At 44.2% G+C, this 24,959-nt stretch overlaps 1 pseudogene; it reads right to left on the bottom strand.

Annotated features, from left to right (window-relative positions):
- Positions 1 to 17,405: 17,405 nt before the first annotated feature.
- Positions 17,406 to 18,380, bottom strand: LOC102865180 (annotated as a pseudogene).
- Between the last annotated feature and the right edge of the window lie 6,579 nt (positions 18,381 to 24,959).

Here is a 24,959-nt window from a genome sequence, read left to right as displayed (position 1 = left end):
TTCAATGATACAGTGACTGCAGCAATGGGCTTAAGTGTGTCAGAGATGATGATGATGATGATGATGATGATGATGATGATGATGGTGATGATGGCACAAGATAGGACAGGTTCAGGTCTATTGTTAACAGAGTTGCTATGAGTCATACTCAACTTGATGGCACCTAACAACACCACTCACCTTGAGTGACCCTAGTGATTTTGGAAATACTGGTGGTGTAGCTTTCAGCATCCCAACAACACACAAGCCACCACAGAACAGTAAATTACGAGATGAGTATTGGATTCCATATAGACATATTTTAAAAGAACCTAGTGCTCAAGAGAGACATGTTTAACCTCTTCAACAAATGGTTCTGGCAAAACTGGACTTCCACCTGCAAAAAGCTGAAAAAGGATCTACATCTCACACCATACACAAAAATCAATTCAAGGTGAAACCTGGAAGTAAAGTTTAGAAGGCCTAGTCTGTGGTATAAAGAGACCACCAAACAGAGCCAGAAATGCACAGTCTTGAAGAGGTTAAAATTGATGAGTGGGACCTTCCAAAGATTGAATAACTGTGTGCATCAAAACCTTTTTCTAACAGGATGAAAATAAAACCCACCAACTGAGAACAAACATTTGGTAATACCATCTCAGACAGGAGTCTCATAACAAAAGTTTACAGAATACTCTTGAAAAGAGGTGGCCAAGGGTTTCTTCCTAGTCAGTCTTGATCTGACATTTCTGATGAAACCTGTACATCATTGCAACATACAGGCCTCCACAGATAGAAGATTAGTGTCCATGGGTGAAGTCTATGAGCCAAGAATGAAGCTTGTCTCCTGCCTGGAATGAAAGAACTCTACTAACTGGCTGAGCCATCAATGCCATCATAACTCCCATAGTGCCTGGCATTAACCATGATGAGGCAAGCCATTGTTACTGTTATTTTACTCAGAGTTCAGAAAGTGTGTAAGCGCTGAGTGAGGGTGGAGGGGACATCGCAGTGTCCAGGTTAGAGGAAGGGGCCTGGCAAGCATCAGATGCCAGGATTGGTCCCCATCACCTGGAGCATCACAGAGCACTGCAGGCCTGGCAATGTCTCACTTAGGAGGAAAGGAAAACTCTATGTGCCAGACATGTTCTCCCCAGAGCTCTGTAAGAGCACAAACATACATGCGCACACACACACAAATATAATTTCCAAAAGTTGAGAAACTACCATGAATGGGAGGGGAAAATTACAGAGTTAGAGAGCTCAACAGAAGATTGCAAAAGGCTGCTCAAGAAGACAAAGAATGAGAATCAAATGTGCTAAGACCTGGAATTAAGAGACCAAAAGGGAAGAAAGCACTTGGCATTTCTCAAGCTGAAAGAATTGAGAGTGGGGTAAGCGGAGTCAGGCTTGGAGTGGCAGCAGAAAAAAAAAGTCTGTGGGAAAGTATTGAATGAGGCAGGAAGCTTCAGAAGTAGATGGAAGGAATGCACAGAGTCACTGTATTAGAAAGAACTGGATGATACTCAACCACTTCAGAAGATATTATATAATGAAGAACCCATAGTATTAAAGGAAGAAAGTCAAACTCTACTGAAGGCATGGTTTAAAAAAAAAAGCTCCAGGAATTGATGCAGTACTGATTGAAGGGATTCAGCCAAAGAAAACAGCTCTAGAGGTTCTCACTCATCTATGCCAGGAAATTGGGAAGACAGCTACCTGGTTAACCTGCTGGAAGAACTTCGTCTTTGTGTCAATCACAAAGAAAAATGATCGAACAGAACAGTGCTACTATCAAATGCTATCATCGATATCACACATAAGTAAAATCTTGCTGAAGATTATTTAAAAACAACCAGAGCAATACATCAACAAGGAAATTCTAGAAATAAAAAAATGGTTTCAGAAGAGGCCTTAGAATGAGGTAAATCATGGCTGACACTAGATAGATCTTGACTGAATGCAGAGAATAGCAGAAAGATGTTTGCTTCTATTTTGTTGACTGTGGAAAGGTTTTTGATTGTAGATCATAATGAATTATGGACAACATTGAGAAGTATAGGAATGGCAGAATACTTGATGTACTCACGGAGAACTTGTACAAATTTGGACAGAATAAGGTGATATTGCGTGATTTAAAATCAGGAAAGGTGTGCATCAGGGCTGTATTCTGATCTGTGTGCTGAGAAAATAGACTATATGAAGAGGAATGTGGCATCAGGATTGGAGAAAAATTCATTAACAATCTACAATATGCAATGACATGACCTTGCTTGCTGAAAATGAGGCAAGCAGAAGCACTTACTGAAGAAAAGACCAGTTTGGATTCTACCTCAACATACAAAAATTAGAACTGGGTCAATAAACAACATCATGATAAATAATGAAAAAACTGGAGTTGTTCAAAGTCTCATCTTGCTCAGATCCACAACCAACACCCACAAAAACAGTAGTCAAGAAATCAAAAGACATCGTCGTGGGAGAATGGGCTGCAAAGGAGCGTCTAAAGAACCAGAAGTCGGGTACTGAATAAGAAGATTAAAGAAGAATTAATGCATTTGAATTGCACTGGCAAAGAATATTGGGTGTGCCATGGACTGCCAAAAATTCCACTCACTATTTTGGTGCAGCCACAGTTCTTGGAGGTAAGGATGGTGAGACTTCATCTCACACTTTGAACATGCTGTCAAGAAGGGCTAGCGAAAGAGGAAGACCCTCGACAAGATGGTTTGATACAGAGGCTGCAGCAGTGAGCTCACATACAGCCATAATTCTGAGGCTGGTGCAAGACCAGGTGGAGTTTCGTTCTGTTGTGTGTGTAGTTACTGTGAGATGAAGCCAGCTCCACAGCACCTCACAGCAGTGATGCTTCTGAAATGCACATATCTGGACTAAGAAGGGAGCTGGGCTCCCTGCACTAGCTCTTCGGCAGCACATTGAGTCTGTGTTCCTCAAATCATGGTCTGCGTTAGAGGAGGCTGGCCCAGGAGGCTGTGTGGGGAGGAGGGAAGAGGACGGTTGAGGAGAAGAACTCTCTGCCTAGGGACTGATCTCAGCTTATTTTCCTAGAGTTTCAACTTTACTTGTAGGGTGATGAGTTCCAAGAACTTTTAAGACAAAACTTAAGACTTCAAAGAAGTGTCCCCATTTGAGTAGAGAAATGTCTTTATATCTTCTGACCTTTGGACTAGAGGGTCCTAGGTTTGAAGATTAGTTACCATCTCAGAGTCATGCTGGGGTGGTTATTACCATGAAGAAGAGAAGAGTCCAGGCTGAAGCACAGGATGGCCCAGTGGCTGCCCAGTGCTCTGCACCTGTGCTGGGCCGGCCTCCTCTGATGGTCCAGGTGCTCAGACAGCTCTTTGTCTGGTGTTGAAGCGAAGATCAGTCTGTAAGAGGTTGGGAGGTCAGTTTCCAGGGACAGTTGGAAGAAGATGGGACAAAGGAGTTAGGAGAGGCTAAGAGGAGAGGCAGGGTCCTCAATATGGGAAGAAAGGGGCCCTCAAGTACCTCAAAGCCTTGGACAGCTTTGCCCAAAGCCAACTCAGACATACTTCAGAACCATAGCTTGGTCCTGAAAGGAAGTTGTTGTCGTGTACTGTCAAATTGGAGCTGATTCACTGCTGACCCTCCAGTGGGTTTTCAGAGGCTGTACATCACCCAGGAGGAGACAGCTCATCTTTCAGGCAGGACAGTGACCATTTTTCTCCTGCAGAGCAGCTGGTGCATTTGAACTGTGTGCCTTTGGGTTGGCAGTGTAACTTCTTAGCACTAGGCCGCCAGAGCCACCTGTAGAATTATTCAATCTCTTCATTTTCTTTTCAGCAGAGCCGGGGTTCTAAGGATTGTGAGATGAGGCCACATGCCTAATTACTGCCAGAGTTAAGTGTTCAATATTAATAATACCACACAAAAAGCCACCCCATGAACAGACACTTCACCAAAGAATACATTTAGATGGCCAACAAATACATGAAGAAATGCTCAAAATCCTTAGCTCTTAGTTGCAAATAACTATGAGATATCATCTCACCCCTGTAAGAATAGCAGAATTTAACAGAGCAGCAAACAACAAATGCTGGCGAGGTTGCGGAGAAACTGGAACCCTTATTGACTGTTGATGGGAGTGTAAAATGGTGCAACCACTATGGAAGGCTGTATGGCGCTTTTCCAAAAAGTTGTAAATAGAAACCCATTTGATCCAGCAATTCCACTACTAGGAATATACCTCAAAGAAAGCATAACTGACATCCAAGCGGATATATGCACACCCTTATTTATTGTGGCTTTGTTCACACAGCAAGGAGCTGGAAAAAACCTAACTGCCCATCAACAAAAAAAGGGATAGAGAAGCTCTGGTATATTCATACAATGGAATACTATGTTGCATTGCAAAACAAGGAACTCATGCAATATTATTCAAAATGGGTGACTCTGGAGGACATTACGCTGAGTGAAATAGCTCAGTCACAAAAGGACAAATATTGCATAGTGTCACTGTTGTAAAATGGAATGACATCAGGGTTGGGGTAAGACTGAGAAAAATTGGATAAATGATGTATACTGCATTGAAATAGATGATGGAGAGAACAGTTTAAAAGCAATATATGATTGGGTATTATGGTTATGACAAGAATTCAGAATGAAGGTTGCATAGTGGAGTGTACTTAGTGGTGGGGTGGGGGCTTGTATACCAATGAAGGAATTTTTCTGTTACTTTTCAAAGAGAAGAGCGAACTGGGACTGGGGGTGGGTGGGGAGGGATAGGCAGGGAGAAAAATGCAACAATGAAGAAATGGAAATCCAAAATCTCTGTAAATGTTCATTAAAATTAATAAAATTTTAAAAAACACCGCAAAACAACAAGTAAAAATCACTCCTACTCATTGCTATCAAGTTGGAAACTGGCCCATAGCTGACCCTCCAGTGAGTTTTCAGAGGCTGTAAATCTCCCGGCAGGAGACAGCTCATCTTTCTCTTGTAGAGCAGCTGGAGGAGTCAAACCGTCTGCCTCTGAGTTGACAGTGCAGCTCTCTATCTACTAGGCTACCAGTAGAAGAGAGTTAATGCGTGCCACTGTTGTAGAATGAGGCTGGCATTGGGGTGGGGGTAAGACTGAGAAAAACTGGATGAATTATGTTTATGGGCATTGAAGTCTATGGGGGAGATAATAGTCTAAAAGTATTATATTTTAGGGCATTATTTTTATTGTAGGAGTATGCAATAAGGGTTGCAGAGTGGATTATATTTGGGGGTAGGGGTGGGTTTTGGGGAGGTGTGGGGGGGATTGTGTACCAATGAGGGAGTTTTTCTTTTGCTTTTCAAGGAGAGGAGCAAATGGGGGGGGGTTTGTGTGGGGAGAAGGGTGCAACAATGAATGAATGGAATTCCAAAATCTCTGTAGATGTTCATTGAAATGAAAAATAAACAACCTAAATTAAAAAAAAAGATAGATGTTCATGGACAAAAAAAAAAAGAAGAGAGTTAATGAAGTTACAAACAGCATCAGCTTAACAGCTGAGTCAGAAACAATACTTAGATAAAGCAATACTGAGCTATGATAGGGAACCTGCAAAAAGAAACAAGAGTAGGTGGAAAAGGAAAAAAATTATTAAGATCACAGTAAGGAAAGAGAGAGACCCCTATCAGGTCAATGTTTTGACCCAGAGAGAGAAGGAGGGACCATGAAAATGACTTTACAGGGCTCAAGGCCGCTGTAGTATCCAAGAAAGACTTAGATTTCTTGGGAAAATTTTTTTTCTACCACTTTATGTAAAAACAAGAAGTTTGAATGCCACAAGAATTGGCATTGTCTAGGGTCTGAGACCTTTTTTCATGATGAGGCTGTATGTTAGGTGTTGAGCTAAGTAAGACTCCCAAGTGACCCAGTGAACTACAGATTTGCACTAACTCAAAAGCCATGCCTCTCTGGCAGTTCACATTCACCAGTGACTCTTCAGGAGAAAGGTCAGCACCCCCTTGCCAGTTCTAACTCTATAGAAATGCATGTTTGAGTTTGGGAGATATGATATTTAAAGACAGAAAGTGAATGTGTGTGACCAGAGAAGGGAGGGAAAGGAAAGCGAGATCAAAAAGCAAAATAAAACACTCAAGTATTAGAAATAGGCAGCACGAACTGACAAGAATTATATTTGGAGAATTTAATTATAGTCAGGTTTTGTTTCTTTTTTAAACTTTTCAATGTGCTATTCCAAAGTTTCTATGTTAAGCTTCTGTGACATACAGCATTTTAAATATTTTAAATGTCTACTTGAGATAGTGTAGTGTCCATACTCAACTGTAGTCATTGGCTATTAAAATGTTTTCAGTCATTCAGTAACATTTATTCGTGGGCTCGAGTCATCCTCAAACTCAAAACCATTGCTGTTGAGTCAGAACTGATTCAGAGCTGATCATCTAGTAGGTGTCTAGAGACTGCAAATCACATGGAAGGGGATTGTATACTTTATTCCAATCACTAAATTATCCAACCCTGTGGTTTTGCCCCTACCCATTCTCACCCCTCTGCTCTCTCCCTTCCCCCCTTGAGCTCCCATTCATGTTTTACTAGTTATTCTTCTATTTTTACAATAATGTCTTATACAGTATTTGTTCTTACGTATCTGAGTTAGTTCACTCAGCATAATGCTCTCTCAGTCTCTCCCAAGTTATGTTGTATTTTTAAAAAAATTGTTGCACCTGAGTGCTACATGGTATTCCATTGTGTGAATGTACCACAATTTCTCAATCCATTCGGTTGTGTTTGAACATCTGGGCTGTTTCCATGTTCTTGTGGTAGCGGATAGTGATATGAATACTGTACAAATATCTGTGTCTCAGTTCTAATTTCCTTGGGGTATATTCCAAGCAGTGGAATAGCTGGGTCACATGGAGTTGCTTTGTTCAATTTTTGAGGAAACTCCAAACTGTCTTTCAGAGTGGTCATACCATTTTATAATCCTACCAAGAGTGTAGGAGAGTTCCCACATCTCCACATCCTCTCCAAAATTCCACATCTCACAGCATACACAAAAATCAACTCAAGATAGATTAGAGACCTGCGAGAAAAGCCTAACAACATAAAGTTCCTAAGAGACAAACTGGGACCAGATTTAGAATGCCAAGTCTATGTTATAAAGACTGACAAATAGAGTCAGAAATGTATAATCTGAAAAGGATAAAATTGTTGAATGAGACTTTCTAAAGTTTAAATCTATATTCTCATCAAAAACTTTTCCAACATGGTGAAAAGAAAACCTATAGACTAGGAACAAACATTTAACAATACCATCTCAGACAACGGTCTCATAACAAATGCTTACAGAATACTCCTTGGCCTCCAGAAGAAAAAGACTGATAACACAATTACAAAAAAGCAAAAGACATGGAAAGACTTTTCACAGTGGAAGACATTCAGAGGGCCAATAAACACATGGATAAATGCTCAAACATCACTGGCAGTAAAAGAGATGCAAATCCAAACCACGATGAAACACCATCTCACTCCATTAGCAGTGGCAAAGTTCAGTAGGGCAGCAAGCAAAAAATCACTTCTTGCATCAAGTTGCCTTTAATTCTAGTGACCCTGTGTGTTTCAGAGCAGGATAGCTCAGTAGTCTTCAATGGCTGGTGTGTTGTCCATAGACAAGCTTCCCACCTATTAACTGCCCCTCTCAGTCACTCTAAATCTTTAGGCGTTTATAAGCTCATACTGAAGACACAATTCAAGGTCATTCTTTCTCTGGAGAATCGTTTCAAGTTCTCAACCAAGTCAGAGGGAGCTTGTGGTCCCCACTCCAAGTCCAGTACCTGGCTCAACTCCACCATTGTCTTCATGCCTTTATGTTCTAAGGGATTGTGGGTTTCCGCATGTAGGGACTATGTCTTCTTAAACTATGAGTTTCTGTCACAGAGAAGCAGGTTCCAAAAGATGAATGCATAAATAAATGAATGAATGGGCTACCAGTTAAAACTGCCTAGGGATAGGTTTACAAAAGAAGTAATTGTTGTTGTTAGGTGCTATCGAGTTGACTGCAACTCAGAGCAAACCTATAAGCAACAGATCTGTACCTTATTCTATCCTGTGCCATCCTTACCATCTCTGCCATGCTCAAGCCTATTATTACAGTCACTGTGTCAGTCCACATTGTCAAGGGTCTTCCTCTCTTTCACTGAAGCTCTATCTTTCCAAGCCTGATTTGTTTTTCAAAGCGCTGGCTTCTCCTGACAACATACCTAGAGTATGTGAGGCTAAGTTTCACCATACTTTCCTCTAAGGAGCACCCTGTTGTACTGCCTCCAAACAGACTTGTTTGTTCTTTTGACAGTCCATGAGATACTTAATACTCTGCCAAAACCTCAACACAAAGGCTTTGATTCTTCTTTCCTCGTCCCTATTCATTGTAGAACTTTTAGATGCATGTTGTTGTTGTTGTTGTTATGTACCATTGAGTCGCTTGCAAGTCATACCCTGTGTACAACAGCCCTAAACTCTGTTCTGTCCTGTGCCAATCGCACTGTCTCCGATACACCCATCCTGATTACCTCAGTCACTGAATTAATCCACCTCATAGAGGGTCTTCCCCTCCTGTGCTGTCCCTCCACCCTCCCAAGCATGATGTCCCTCTCCAAGGACCTGTCCCTCCTTACAACATGTCCAAAGTATGTTAGATGAAGCCCCAGAATCCTTGTCTCCAAGGAGCAGCCTGGTTTAACCCTCTCCAGGATGAATCTGTTTGTTTTCTTGGCAGTCGATGGTACATTCAATACTCTTCTCCAGCACCACAGCTCAAAGGCATCAATTCTCCTTCTGTCATCCCTAGTCATTGTCCAACTCTCTGATGCATAACAAGTGATTGCAAAAACCATAGCCTGTATCAGATGCCCCTTAGTCTCCAGAGTGACACCTTTGCTCTTCAGTACCCTGGAGAGGTCCCTAACAGCAGATTTTCTCGTTACAATATGTTTTTTTTATTTCCTGGCTACTGGTGCCAAGCGTGTTGACTGTGGAGCCAAGCAGACTAAAGTTGCTGACAATCTCAATCTCTTCACCATCCATCCTGATGCTGCCAATTGGTGGTGAGAATCATTGTCTTCTTGACATTGAGCCTCAATCCATATTGGAGGCTGCAGTCCTTGACCCTCTGCAGCAGGTGCTTCAGGTCCTCCTCAGTTTCAGCAAGCAGGGTTGGAAGCAGTTAAAAATACCATGGCTTAGGGAGCTCTGGTGGCCTAGTGGCAGGACGCTGCACTGCAATCCCAGAGTACACAGTTCAAATCCACCAGATGCTCTGCTGAAGAAGGAGGGGGCAATCTCCTCCTGTACCAGTCAGATCTTATTTGAAGGTACATGTAAAAAACAATACAATAAAAAATTTTTTAAAAATTAAGAAATATACCATGGCTTACATCAGACTCATCTCAGTATTTGAACTAATCGCTCTGCTTTTTAGCACTTTGGAGAGGTCCCTTACAACAGATTTTTCCCAGGGCAACACGCCTCTTGATTTTATGACTGCTATTACCATAGGTGATGATTGTGGATCCAAGTAAAATGAAGTCATTGACAAACTCAATCTTTTCTCCATCTATCATGATGTTGCTTATTGGGCCAGCAGTGAGGATTTTTATTTTCTCGATGCTAAGAAGTAATCCAGATTGAAAGCTGTAGCCTTTGATTTTCTTTATTTAAATAGTTGCTGCCTATATCCCCAAAGAAAAATGAACTACTTAAATGTATTAATTGATCCATCTTTGTCCAGGATAAATGCTGAGCAAAGCCAACAGTTTCTAGGCTGAGTGATGATGCTCCCTCAGCCCTCAAGCCTAACCTCTGTCATCACCAGAGGAGAACTCAGAATCTAGGCTTCTGAGACGTGCAATCCCGCCAGCCGTCTGTCTGGCAGACATCTGTAGATAACAGAGTCAGGAGCTGAGCCTTCTGGAAAGGCGCTCGGTCTTGATCCGTGAATTCAAGCTATCAGTAAGTTACTTGATGACAATACTTAAAATGTATAGGAAAAGATAATCCATAAAGTTCAAACTATGTTTCATGTATGGGGTTAAATTCTAGTTCTGAAGTATGGTGGTCTGTGAAAATAGCCTTAGTCCTTTTTGGACTAAATGTACAAAGTGGGAGAACACTGTGTTACTCACTGCAGCATCCCAAGCACGAGGGATAGGCCTGGACCACAGACGGTGCCTGAGGCCCTTCCTGAGCAATGGGCCTCCCCACATGGTCCAGTGCGATAGATGTTTGTTACTAAAAGATGTGGGCTGAATCCTTTGTTTCCAGGGAAAGCTTTCAAGGAGCCAGTCAAGAAAAGAGTATAGATATCACAGACTGCTACTTGTTTATGTCTTTGTTATAAAGATTTATAGCTTTTCTATGAGGATTTTCATTCCCCAAAGAGTAAAAACAATTCCTGAAGACTGTCAAGAACACAAAGCAGGAAATCTTTTTTCAAAACATGTGCTAAGTATTCTTGAGTCCGTACTTGGCCCAGCATCGTGGGAAACTGCAGAATGCCTTCTTGGGCACTGTGGCCGACTCCCAGCGCTCTTTGCATGTCCTCTGGCCAAGTCTCCCCCGCTGTAGTGACAGAAGCATGAGAGACAGCAGCAGCTGGTGAGGAGATACTGGGATCGTGGATGGAGAGAGCCATCCCAGGACCCTCTGGGCTGAGTCTATGCATAGCAACATGGTGAGCCCCCCACCTGGACATGGGTCCAGTGGGGAGTCTGGCACAATTACAACCAGCCAGCAGGGTTTCTAAAGATGGAAGTGAAAGGCAGGTGCTGTGAGAGGTTTGTCATTTCACATCCAAATGCCTCATCTCAAAACTGGAGAGGGAGGCGGATCCCCCAGTTGGTCCAACCTTGCTCACCATTATGGCAGAATTTGATGGAAAACAAAATAGGGAATTCTGTGTTTGCTGTGTCCACACCCTCAGTCCAACACTCCCTTTGCAGGGGATGGAGACTCTGGGAGCTGAGTGAGTCTCCTTGCTCTTCAGTGGAGCCAAAGGGCCAGAGAGTTTCATCCAACCTCCAACATTCAATGTACTGGGAACTCCAGGCCACGCACAAGCCAGGGCTTGCCCACACAGAGGGTATTTTTCCTGGTGTGCATCATGCCTGTATGCCACTCACCCTGTTTGTGGACGTGTGAGTGTGAATGTGGGGATCTGTGTGTGTGTGTCAGTGTGTCTGTGGTCTCTGTGAGTGTGTACATGAGAACATGTGAGTGCATGTGTATGGTGTGTGAGCGCGAGCCTGTGGAGAACGGGTGTGTGTGTACGTGCATGCATGTGTGTGCTGATTGGTCTGTGCGAGTGCATGTATGTGGCACGGGAACCCGTGTGAGGCTGTGAGATGCATGTGGGCACATAGATGGAGTGTAAGGGTAAGTATGTGTGTGTGAGGATGTGAGATGTATGTAACCACATATATGGAGTGTGAGGGTAAGTATGTGTGTGTGAGGGTGTGAGACTCATGTAAGCACATATATGGAGTGTGAGAGTATGTGTGTGTATGTGTGTGGGGTGGGAGAGTGTGCACACAGTGTGAACATTTTTACATGCTGTGTGCATGTGGAGTGAGATCTGTGTGAGCATGGCATATAGTAAGGGAGGAGGATTCCAAGAAAGGCACCCTGAATAGCAGGATAGAGGCCCTCGTCTCAACAGCTATAAATTCTACTTCAATGAGATCAGGCCTTTAACTTACAGGATCTTCTTCTATAACAAAGTGGTGGTGAAAACTAACACACAGGCCTGAGCTTGCATCACCTCCTGAGAAGAGGCCATGACGGTACCCTCTAAGTTGTAAAGTGCTGGGCACACGCTCGTCACCACTACCTTCAGTCTGCTTTCACTGCTTGTCCCTAAAGGCCTGTCTGGGGAGCTCTAGTGGCCTAGTAGTAAAGAGTTGCATGTCAGCCCAAAGGTGAGGGGTTTGAATCCATCAGCTGCTCTGAGGGAGAGAGATGGCATTCTCCTGTGCTGTGATTTAAGTGGAGGGGCAGAGGAAAGATCTCTGGATACTCAGTTAAGTAAGAACAGATAAGACTTCCCAACTTCCCTCGAGAGGGGAGGGGCTTCCTAATGCTCACATCACATCTGCTTTGGTGGCCGAAGGGCCCATAGCACTGGACGCTGCACTGGCCTGAGGCACCCGCCTAAGAACAGGACCCTCAAGATTGTCAGAGTTGTGTTCTGGTTCTTGTCAATCCTCATCTGGCAAAACTAGGAAAGCCATTGACTTTTCTGGATGTTTTTGCTCTTAAAATGAGAGAAGCTAGAATTTTGCCACCCCAAGCACGTGTGGCTGAGTCGATGACAGCTCACAGTTCCCCCCGTGTGGGAGGCAGGCTGGAGCTCGCCTCTAGGAGGCTTGCGGTGTCTGATTTCTCAGAAGTATATCACCAAGACTGTTGTCCAAAGTGCTTCTAAGCAGACTTGAACCTCTAACCTTGAGATAGTAGAGAGCATGTTAACCATTTACAGCACCTGGGGATTCCTGAGGTTCACTCTTGGGATCAACTCAGAGCTGACCCTCCAGTGGGTTTTCTGGGGCTGTAAATCACATGGGAGGAGATTGTCTCCCTCCTTTAGAGCAGTTGATGGATCCAAACTTCCAGAGAATCATGGTGGCCTTTGGGTTAGCAGTACAGCTCTTTACAGACCCCTAAACCTTCCTCCCACTTCTGAAGATCAGTTGTTAGGTGTTGTCAAGTCAGAATCGACTCATAGCTGACCCTCCAACAGGTTTTTCAGAGGCTATAAATCATAAGGGAGGAGATTGCCCATCTTGCTCCTGCAGTTCAGCTGGTGGATTTGACCCACTTACGTTTGGGTTGGTAGAACAACTCCTTACTATTAGGCTACTAGGCTCCCTGAAGGGCAGTGATGGTAGGCAATTCCATTTATGTTCTCGCTGATGAGGCAGCAGGAGGCCGTCTCCAGCAGGTTCATCATGCAGGTGCCTAGGGTGGACACTGCCGAGAGATGACAGGCTTGTTCTCTCATCTGGAGATCCTACGGCTCTAAGTCCCTGGGTTCTCTGACAGTCCCAAAGGACAAAGCCCGTGGCTCCACCAACAGCTGGTGGGAAGCACTGTCCTTCACCAGTGAAGACTGCCAGCCAGGCTCACACAGAGCCAGGGACTTTCCCAGTCACACCATCAAGTGCAGTCATTATGAAGTGAGTTTAGTCATGCACACAATCCACTCAACACAGCCAACGACCTTTCTCCAAATCCAAGACGCTCTACTAACTGATTAACTGCTGTAGCATGTTAGGATGCTAGAAAGAGGTGGTAAGTTTTGACTTCCTTTACCTATTTGGTTAAACTAGACTGTTGGGTCAGTGGTTAAGAGCTGCACTGTCAACCCAAATGCAGGTGGTTCAAATCCACCAGCTGTTTTGAGGAAGAAAGATGGGCAGTCTCCTGCCTTGTGACTTACAGGCTCTGAAAACCTGCTGGAGGGTTAGTTAGGAGTCAATTCTTACTGGATAGCATATAACAACAAAATCTTACATGTGGAATCTCTGGTGGAACAAAAATAGAGGACTGTGTGATTCTTAGCTAAAAGATTGTTGTTGTGTGCCTTTGAGTGACTCACAGCTGACTCTCCAGGAAATTTTCAGAGGCTGTAGCTCACATGGGAGGAAACTGCCCAGCTTTCTCTTGGAGAGCTGCAGGGGGATCGAACCACCTGCCTTGGGCTGGCAGGACATCTCCTTACAGGCCATGAGAGCTCCCTAAAATGTTGGTGAGGCAACTCCGAAGAAAGGCGGTGGATCTTCTGAAAAGTCCTTACCACAGAAGCCCTGCTGAGGGCAGTTCTGCTCTGTGTCCATGGGCTACCAGATGCCAGCACCAACTGGGTGGCAATGTACAACAACAACAACAACAACAACAACTTTGAAATGCAAACTATTCCAAGGAAAGAGTTCCCCCTGAGTCACAGGAGAGCAAGCATGCATGCCAGAAAACAAACAAGAGGGTTTGAGGAAGAAGTTGCTCCATCTGCGGGAGCAGGAGAGCCCTGGGCCTCAGGCCCTGCTGCACATTCCTCTGTCTGACCTCCACACCTGGAGCAAGGTCAGAGAGCACAGCTCCAGTGGGGACACGTTCCAGACTGTTCCCTGAAACACCACATCTCACAGGGTAACTGCAGGGCTTGGCTGAGCTGCCAGGGAACACAGCTTCTCCCAGGAAACATAAAAGCATAGGGCAGCTCTCCATTTCAAGCCGGCTGTCCTGCTTCTATAAAAATAGGTCTTCTAACTCGCAGCGGCAGAAATCTAAACCTTTTTAAACCCCCTCCCATGTTCTGAATAGAACAAACACCCATTTCACTAAAGGGAGACTTTCTCAAAGTGCACAGCAATAGGATATGCTGGCTCCTCGGCCACCTAAAAGATTTTGGAAAAGGAAAAGAGCGATTCAGCATTAAAGATTCAGGAATGTCTGTTGACATATGAAGGAAACAACCTCAGGGGACAGATGACAAGGCTCCAAGAAGCATTGCCAGGGGAACAGTGACGCAAATGCGTTCCTGCTCACAGGCTGGCCCTCTGCCAGGCACTCTCGCCTGATGTCTGATGTACTGCTAATCCCTATCTGGGTTAGTGTGGCTTAGATAGCAGCTCAAGTGGCTCAGTCAGCTGCAATCAATAGCAGGCTCCTTTTATAGACGATAGTAGAGAGGGAAAAAATAAACGGGGAGGGGGAGAGATACAGCGAACTCGAGATTCCAGTACACTTGGGAACCCGGACAGTCTGATAAACGAGCAACAAAACAGAAGGGGGTGTGTGTCTAACTCGCCCTGGGTGGGGGTGGGGGAGCAGGGAATGAATTTCCCATAGACTGCCAAAAGAAAAAGCAAATCTTGGAGGAAGTGCAACCAGGGTGCTTCTTAGAGGCAAAAATCATCATACCTGGCCTCATATACTTTGGGCATATTGTCAAGAAGGGCCCGTCCTTGGAGAAGGACACCATGCTGGGAAAGGTGGGAGGTCAGAGAAAGAGTGGAGGACCCTCAAGAAGATGACTGACACAGTGACTGTGACAATGAACTTGAGCATGGTGGAGCATGGCGCAGCACAAGGCAAGGTTCAGATCTGTTGTTCATAGAGTCACGGTGAATTACAATTGAGTTGAGGGTACCTAACAACACTGCTCCCAACAGTCTATACCTAATAAACCATTTAGCACACTCAGGGGCCCTTGAGGGGAGTAAGCAATCTACAGAAGATTTAGCCCTTCTAGACAACCAGGTCTTTTTAAGCACAACTAAGGAATAAGCTAAATTCCCAGCTGAGCTACATAATGATGGGAGAAAACAGAAGACATTAGATGGGAATGGGAAAATAATGATTTTTTTCTATTATTGAATAAATGGGTTGATGCTTTTTTCAAGCTAAGCATAAAAATACTAGTTTTTTAAAACTTCCAAAAACCTTCTTTCTTTAAGACCACTGCTTTTCAATTATGTCAGAATAAATAAGGAGAAAAGCTATGCAAATTTTAATCAGAGTTTTAGATGAAATACTTGGCTGAAGTGTCCTCTGCAGAGGGCCACTCTTCATTTTCTTTCAGGTGTGACTGTCCAAGAGATAAAGGAGAGCCCATTTAAAAAACTCGCTCCAATTATGCATATTTTTCCCACTGAACCAGATTATACGTCAATGAAAGGAACACACACTGCCTCATACAGACCTGTAACAAACACATCCTTGGATCCAAAGTCTTTAGAATGTGAATACTATTACCATTTCTTGTTGTTATGTGCCGTCAGTTTGCTTGTGACTCATAAGGATCCTATGTGCAACCCTTCTCTATCCTGAGCCAACATTATCATCTCTGACACACTTACCCCCCTACTCCAGTCACAGAATCAGTGCATCTCATCAAGGGTCCTCCTCTCCTGTCCTGTCCCCCGACCCTCCCAAGCATGACGTCCTTCTCCGAGAACCGCTCCCTCCTTGCAACATGTTCAAAGTACGTCAGACAGAGCTTCAGAATCTCTGCCTCCAAGGAGCAGCCTGCTGCTCCAAGGTTTAACCCTCTCCAGTCCTAGCAGTTCATGGTATAGTCAATACTTTTCTCCAGCACCACAGCTCAAAAGTATCAATTCTCTATCACTATTACCACTATTAATATTAATAATATCATTACAAAATATTGCTAAGGCACTCTGGTGGTCTAGTGGTAAGAAACTGTGCTGCAATCTCAAAGGCACATAGTTCAGATGTACCAGCTACTCTGCAGGAGAAAGATAGACAGTCTCCTCCCAGGGAGGAGTCAGCTTTGAGTCGGTTCAGACTCAGTAGCAAACAAGAACAGTAATTGTGATGATGCGACAAGACGTACATGGCGGGTGGGAGAAAGAGAATCAACAGAGCTGGCAGGATAGTTTTTAATAATAAAAAATGAGAATAATGAGGACAGACTAACAAAGGAAATCCCGTCAATGTCAGTGGCAAGGTAGAGACAATGCATCACTCATCTAAGTGTTTACAGCACTTCCTGCTAAGGGAGGTTTTGCTTGTTTGTTTGAACCTAGAGGAGGTTTAGAATTAGCTCCGAGGAGTCTGCAAACCAGCCATTGAGCTAACTAGGAGTCACAGTAACCCTGTGAGCAGCAAAGCAACACTGCCCCGTTCTGCACCGTCCTCACCATCTCCACCACGTTTGAACCCGTAGTTACAGTCACTATGTCAATCCACCTCCTTGAGGGTCTTCCTCTCTCACACGGACCCTCAACTTTTCCCACAGTGATAACGTTTTCAAGGCTGGTCCCTCTTGACAACATGCCCCCAAACTTTGAGATTAAGTTTCATCATCCTTGCTTCTAAGGACGTCTTTTCTATGTATGGAAAGGTGATGGTCATGTGCATCTGTGTGGCTTCCTTGACAGGGCTCATAGCTTTCATTAGGTTCTCAAAGAGGCCCAAGAGCCCTCTCAAAATGTTAAAATGGGCTAACGCCAAGGAGAGCAAAACCCTCACCACTGGACTAATAGGCAACAAGAAGATACTACTACTTACTACTCAAGGCCTTCAAGTTGGAATTGCCCCAACTCTGACCTTTTTCACCCCAGTGGGTTTTCAGAGGCTATAAACAGAACAGGAGGAGATAGCCCGTCTTTTTACCAAAGCATCATGAGGGATGGATGGAAAAAAATTAAAGATGTCAATTATTTCATTGAAGTAGGATCCATAAGTACCACCTATGTTAACAGCAGTCAAAAAATTTAAAAAAGCTGTGCTGCTTTTGGAAAATCAGCTGTCAAGAATCTCCTTAAATTGCTAAATAGTAAGAAGTTCATTTAAAGACTAAGATGTACCTTATTCAGGTCATGGTATTTTTTTTTCTTTTTTCTTTTTGAGAGGACGAAGCCTTTATTCCCTGGTTTCACGGAGCTGGCAGATTGAAGGCATTAGTCAGGTTGGTTACTAGACAGACTAAATCCCCTAGCTTCTCCAACTCCTCTGACTCGTCCTCTGCTTCCACGCTGGCTGGGGCCGCAGCAGCAGGAGCAGCAGTGGTGGCGGCCACACCGGCAGTGGTTACGAATGCATGTGGATCAGGCAGGAAGGCCTTGACCTTTTCAGTCCGTGGGAAGGTGTACTCAGTCTCCACAGGCAAAGCCAGTACCCGCTTGTACCCATTGATGGTTGAGGGGGGCACGGAGGTCATAGTTGGTAATCAGTGAATCTGAAGACACACGCTGTTAATGTTGCAGACGCCCTCCAGGAAGCGGGGTGCAGAGTCTCCTCTGTGATGTCGAACACTTCAGGACTGCAGGTGCTGTGGTTGTCAAACACCTGCTGGATGATCAGCCTGAAGGGGGAGATGTTGGGCATGATCAGCAGGGTGGGCTGGCTGGCTCCCACCTTGTCTCCAGTCTCAATCAGCTGCACATCACTCGGGATTTCGATGGTGCCTCTGGAGAGCTCAGTGGGGATGCCCAAAGCCTGGAAGAAGGAGGTCTTCTTGGGGCCCACACCAGTGTTCTGGGCCGGAGGGTAACCTCACATGGAGCGATGGCACCAGCACAGGTGGCACCTGGTACCCTGATGGCCAGCAGGGTGTCCCTGAGCTTGGTGAGGTCCTCCTTGGTGAGCACAAACCTCACATTCCCTCGGATGTGAGGTTGCCACCTCCTGGGCCAGGCTGTTCTCTAGGCTGCCCTGATGGCCTTGTGCAGCATGGTGTTCTTGCCCATCAGCACCACAGCCTTCCTGCAGAGGGACATACGGATCTGCTGCATCTGCTTGGACCCACATTGTCTGCACTCATGGTGAAACATTTCAAATAATCATACAGAAGTTGCACGATCTTAAGAAAGTAGTTAGACTTCCAGGTCACCATGTCTTCCCTGGACATCACGGCGGTGCATCAGGGACTCCCGTACGGAGTTTAAAGATGATGCCACTCTCATTAAGACACCTGGCAAGAGCGGTCATGGCATTTTCAAATGCTTTTTATGCGTCTGGAAGCTGGGCAATAAATAAGGAAGACTGCAGAAGAATTGATGCCTTTAAATTGTGCTGTTAGAGAAGATTACTGATTATCGCATGAATTTCCAAAGAGCAAATAAATCTGTCTTGGAGAAAGTGCCACCAGGGTGCTCCTAGGAAGCAAGGATGATGAGACTTCATTTCACACACTGTACATGTTGTTAGGAGGGGGCAGTCCTTGGGAAAAGACATCATGCTGGGAGGGGAAAGGAAAGAAAGAAAGACCTTCAACAGGATGAGTTGACACAGTGACCGCACCAGTGAACTTGAGCATATCAGAGATCATCAGCACAGAGCAGAGTAAGATAAGGTTCTGATCTGTTGCTCATAAGGTCGCTATTAGTTGTAGAGGATGCAACAGCATCTAACATAAGAATTTGAGTATCTCCTTCTCTGATAATGACATTCTGGTTTTGAAATTTGAAATCTGAAATACAGAAATCTGGAAATACAGCCTTTCTGCCAGAAAGGCTGCCGAAGAAGAAAGTGGGACACTTAGATACGAAGGAATTTCCCAGGACTCTAGAAAATAGGATGCAAATCAGTTCCCCAGACTCACAGACTGGTCTGTTGTAATCACGTTACCCCAGCTCAGTCTATGAATAGAGAGTCTGTGTGCCTGGCATTCCACTTCTCATGCTGGTGGGTGCAAAGTCTGGTGGAGGGAGGAGACCACAGGACTAGAAAGCACAAGAGCTGGAGTCTGTCTCGCCTTTAAACCAGTAATACTTAGTGCCATTTTTATGGCTATCAAAGAATATCTGTTCATTATAAAGACAATTTTAGAAGGAGAAAAAGTAGTTAAAAGAAGAGAAAAAATAAAAAGAAATACCAGTCATCATTTCTCAGAGAGATCACTAAAACTAATAGCTCAGTTGTCGGGACTGAACCCCTCCACGCTGTACCCCTCTCTGTGAGGAAAGCATAAGAAATAATATCCATCCTCCCTCCATCATGGAGGGGCTAAGACTGTGGAGTTGGAAATCATTTGTGACTTGCAAAGGTCACTGCTACAAATGCATAGCATTTTCCTTGAAGTTCCCTGGGGTGGTACAATTGGCTGTTAACAGAAGAAGTGGATGTTTAAGTCCATCAGAAGGTGACTCAGAGAAAAGGTCTGGCTACCTACTTGCAAATAAATCAACACAGAGAAAAGGTCTGGCTACTTACTTGCAAATAAATCAACACTTGAAAGCCCCAGAGAGCGGCACTGGAGACAGAGGGCTCCATGAACACTGCTTATTACTTTTTTTTTTTTAAGCTTAGATGTTGCTTTGTTGTTTTCTTCCATAGGTAGTTAAAATTAGCATTATAAAAACATTCCTTCTTTTGCTACTGTCAGAAAGCCACATGTGTCTGGTCAGATTTCCAAGCCCTTTTGATATTTGGAGCTCTGTCTGTCTTGGATCTTACAAACCTCACTTCTTGTTGGCCTTTGACATAAACTCTGCCCAAGCCAAGTAAATCTTGACGGGCATCATTATAATGTACACATACAATTTGTCTTAGTCTGAAACTTCACACACACTTTCCTTAATAAACGACACTTCTTCCCCCTCAAAATACTGAGCACTTCTAATGCTTCATTTAATACCATTATCCATCAAAAGATGCACTCTGGGAGAAGTGGGGTAACCTATTCTGATACGCTTCCCACATGATAATTATATGCTGTGTCATTTAGATTTACATCTATCTTCCGATTTTTCCTTTGCAAACTCTTTTGTCTTCATTCTCTGAGTCCTTTTCTGGAACGTTTGAAAAATAGAATTTGGAAAGTGTTGGACATGGACTTGTTAAGAAATAGTGTGTGGTACAGCTGTTATTTTTTCCACATATCCTACTCAAACTGTCATGCATTTACTGTGTTTTATAAATATGTGACATATTTGAAAATATAATGTTCACATCTCTTGCATCGTTTCTGTTCAAGACACGCTAAAAATATAGTACTAGTTTGTCAACATGTCTTTCAGAAACAACAAGATCCCCTCATTTGAGAATTCCCAGGAAGTCCATAGTTCAAATCAGGCAATTCTCACAATGCATTTCACGTCCTCCTTCTTCCTCGTCTCTGTCACATTGGGATGTGTACCCGACTTGTCGGCAACTGGGCTGAAAGATCTCAGATTTCTTAGGGATGTAAGTAGCAAGTGAGGCAATCTACTCAAATTACTTCATGTTCCTGTACGTACTCTAAGAATTATGGTGAAGACACACACATTTAAAAAAATTTGCCAAAAAAAATGCCACATTTATAATGCAATGACACTTATTAGTAATTTTCATATTGCATTGTCTTTATTGCAATCTATTTCCAAAGTGTTCACCACCATTGACATAAACTCTGAACAAATACTCTCTCTTTTCCCCCTCCCTTCTGTCCTGGGTCACCATGGGGGAATGGGGCGCGGGGTGGGGGCAGGCGGATCTTTCTATCTTGTTTTCATATTTCACAGAGGTAAGTTTGTATAGTGTCTGTCTTTTTGAGACTGGTCCACCCAGAACAATGTTCTCAAAGTTCTTCCACGCATCAGGATGGCATTTCTGTTTGTGGCTGTGTGTGTGCTTATTCATCAGGTGTGGGCACACATTTTCTTTATGTGTTCACGTGCTGATGGCTTCCGTTGGCTCCACCTCTTGGTGGAAGGCAGGGAAAGTTGGTGTCCAGATTCCTGCCTTCCCATCCCTGGGATGTCTCTGGCTATTTCCTGAGCATGAAACAGGAACTCTTCAGAGGAGGAGTAACCCAGGCATAATCTATTCTCCTCCTGAGAAGCCAGCAAAGCCACATTGAGCTTGCGCTGAGGGACAGTTCATTAACCAAAAGCCTTGCAATGAATAACTTGTAAGCCTAGCTTATGTGTAGATCATTAAAAATGTTTCTTCTTTTCATGTAAATGAAACAGCCTTGGATTGACACATCAATACTCTCATTTCCTAAGAACTTAGAGCCCAGATGCAGACTTGTCTCTAGCAGGTAGTTTTCAGGAAGACAGGAGAGAAGAAGGGGACTGGAGCACAGACTCTAAGTACCAATTTCCCTTAAAAAAGAAAAATAAAACCCAACAACTCTTGGCCTTTTAAATCCAAAGGATAAAGAGGCACAGTTAAGCAAGGAAAAGAAGTTTTCATTCTCCGTTTCTTTCTATTTTGAAGTCTTCAGTTTTAGAATGCATGTATATCAATTTCTTTTAAGTAAGGGGGGGTATAATTTTAAAAGTCCATAATGCAAAGCTAATCTTTTCAGCCAAAATAACCATTGTAATGCTTTGGTGTTCTTGTTAGGTGCTATCCCTTCAGGACCCACTCACAGCTGACCCTCTAGCAGGTTTTCAGAGGCTAAATTGCACAGAAAGTGATTGCCCGTCTTTCTGACTGATTGAGGTGAGAGGCACTGTTATTATTAATGTTGTTATTATTATTATTATGTCTTGCATCAGTCTGTTTTTAAGACATGATCAGCTCAATTCTTTCCTTGTAGAAGGCAGCTTGGTCAGCGGCCAGTGGTTCTGCAAATCTCTCTGCCCTAGCTCTGACTTCATAGAGTCCAGATTCTCAAAAGATTTTCTTGGCATAACAGTTTGAATAGGTATGGAGAAGAATGCAATCCTGACACACAGCTTTCTGATTGTAAACCAAGGAGTGCTCTCTTGGTCTGTTCTGACAACTGCTTCTTGGTCAACGTCTAGGTTTCAATTGAGTACATTAAGTGTTCTGGGATTCCTGTTCTTAATGGTAGCCATAATTTGTTACGATCCACATAGTCAAATAAAACAGTTTTGCATACTCATTAAAGCACAAGGAAACATCTTTCTGATCCATTGACACCACCAGTGATACCCCTCATGCTTGTCCAGTAGCGGGAGAGAGAATTCTGGTGTGCCTGTGGCTGGGGCTGACCCCAGACTCACCACGAGCTCACTGTGTGTGCTTTGTGGAGTCCTTCAAGGACATGGATGTACTGTGTGGCTTGCTCAAGAAGGTATGACCTGGTGCTCAACTATGGATAAAAAAACCATGAAGAAAGTTTGGAAAGAGTTCTTGTCCCTAATATGTACACGGTCAGTGTATTTCCCTCCTGCAGAAAAGACTTGGTTTCCCTCTCAAGAATGCATTGCTAGTTATCACAGAGGGGGAAATATCTTTGGCTGTGCGATTACACGTCTGCCTTTTAAAATCGCAGCTTATTATTAACCACAAGCTCCTTAGTGCACTCTGGCCAACAATGGGGCCTTTGTGCCTCTCTCCGTGTGTGCTTCCAAAGTTCTCTCTGCCCATCATCTTGGCCAGCCTGCTTGGCAACTCTGAAGAGCTGGCAGGTACTATTTCTCCCACTCTCCAGATGGGGAGAGGTCACATGGTGTTACAGGAAGTGGAATTTGAACCTACGTTCCTCAGTTTGTTTTTCTTTCTTTTAGCCCAGATGGTGTCATGCTAGATACCTGCTTATGCTTCTGGACACCTCAGCCCATTAAGACCCATCTCTCATTCCTTCCCTCAGTGCTGTGGAGCCTGAACTGACTGTCGCTGACCTCCAGTGTGTTTTCAGAGGCTGTGAACCATATGAGAGGAGATTGTCCATCTTTCTCCCTCAGAGCAGCTGGTGGGAGGTGAAGGATGATGAAGGTGGTGGATTTGAACCACCCTCCTTTGTGTTAGCACCACAATCCCTTACCACCAGGACACAAAGTTCCCCTTGTTGTTGCCGTGTGTCATTGAGTCAGAACCGAATCATACCCGGCCCTACAGCAGTGATCAGAGGCTGTTACAGTACAGCCAGAGATTGCCCTTCTTTCTTCCACTGAGCAGTTGGTGGATTCGAACCACATGCCTTTGGGTTGGCAATGAAATTCCTTACTACTAAACCATCAGAGAAGGAGGGGATTGTCCTATTTCAGAGCACACTTTTGGAGAAACTTAATGTTTTTAAAATTTTCCCACCTATTTCCAATTGGTACATCAGTGGCCTTTGCTAAATGCAATAATGGTTACCCATGGTGGACAGTGTTTAGTGGAGCTTCCCAATTAAATCAAGTATGGACGCAGGAGTGGCATTCACATCCAAAATGGCTTGCCTCTGGAAACTCTATGAACACGGAGAAACGACCAAAGTTATAAAAGCATTCAGGGCTTTCATTCGTAGGGTCGCCATGAGTTGTCTATGACTCAACAGCACTTAACAACAACATTTCCAATTACTAAGTGTCCAGTGTTAATTATATCTTCATTATGTGCCTCTTGCTATTCTTGGGTATCATGGAGTCAGAACCAACCCATAGCTGACCCACTAGTGGGTTTTCAGAAGCAGTAAACCACACAGGAGAAGATAGCCCATCCTTCTCACACAGAGCAGCTGATGGATTTGAACCGAATGCCATAGGGATTACACCATAGCATCTTACCACTAGGCCACCAGAGCTCCCTCCTAGGTGATTTACAGCCTTGAAAGGAAAATCCACTGGAAGGTCAGGTATGAGTCAGTTCCAACTCGATGGCTCATAATAGCACCACTACCACCGTCTGCTCTTGTCTTAGGAGAACAGAGAGTCAGAACCAGGCTGGCCTGATGGCTGTAAAGGCTGTCTGGCCTGCTGGGAACACCGACCAGGGGGAAGAGCAAATCAGAATTTAAAACTCCACAACTTGAGTGGAGGCTGGGCTCCTGGGCAGACAGTCACTGCACCCTGGGCCTAGATGGCCAGGCGCCCAGGTAGGGGAAGGCCTCCCTGGCTGACACCCCTGAGTTCTTACACTTCTACAACAATTTCCAGGAGCAAGAGGAAAGGAAACTGAGAAACCTTGTCCTGTAATACAGACTGAAGCCAGGCACAGGACGGCCGACCCAGGCCACACAGGATACTCCTGGGCCCGGCGCCTGTTCCAGAGGCCCCGTCTGTGGAAACACTTCACGTGGGCTGCACGGGGAAAGCATTCACTGCAGGAAATGAGGTTCACTCAGCACCCCCAACCTCATGGTCAAGCACCACGTTAACGGGGCGGGGGGTGGGGGGGTGGAGGGTGTTATGATCTGTTGACTCCTGAAAGGTAAAAGAGAAAATGCAGGTGAGAAACTTCTATGAAGAATGACCCTGAGACAAGCCATCCCACATCAGCTACAGAAACCCAGGGCACTTCGCACGGCCACCCCTACACAGTCCTGAATCAAGTTACACTGTGCTCTGGCTTCTTTGAAGCTCATTCTCCTGACTCTGCTCACATTCCAGCAATTGAGACCTTAGAATAACAACTGACATTTATATACTGAGAAGAGTTTGTGGGCCTATAAAAAGGACTGAAGGTGTCAGTGATTTTATTTTACTTGGATCCACAATCAATATCCATGGAAGCAGCAGTCAAGAAATCAAAAATATATTTCATTGGGAAAGTCTGCTGTTAAGGATCTCCTCAAAGTGCTAAAGAGCATTGATGTCAGCTTAAAGAC

Source organism: Elephantulus edwardii, unplaced genomic scaffold (genome assembly GCF_000299155.1).
Source record: "Elephantulus edwardii isolate Elephantulus edwardi_28Jun2011 unplaced genomic scaffold, EleEdw1.0 scaffold00166, whole genome shotgun sequence".
NCBI classification, from domain to species: Eukaryota; Metazoa; Chordata; class Mammalia; order Macroscelidea; family Macroscelididae; genus Elephantulus; species Elephantulus edwardii.
The sequence above is the reverse complement of the archived record's forward strand: the minus strand, read 5'-3'. Positions and strand labels throughout refer to the sequence as shown.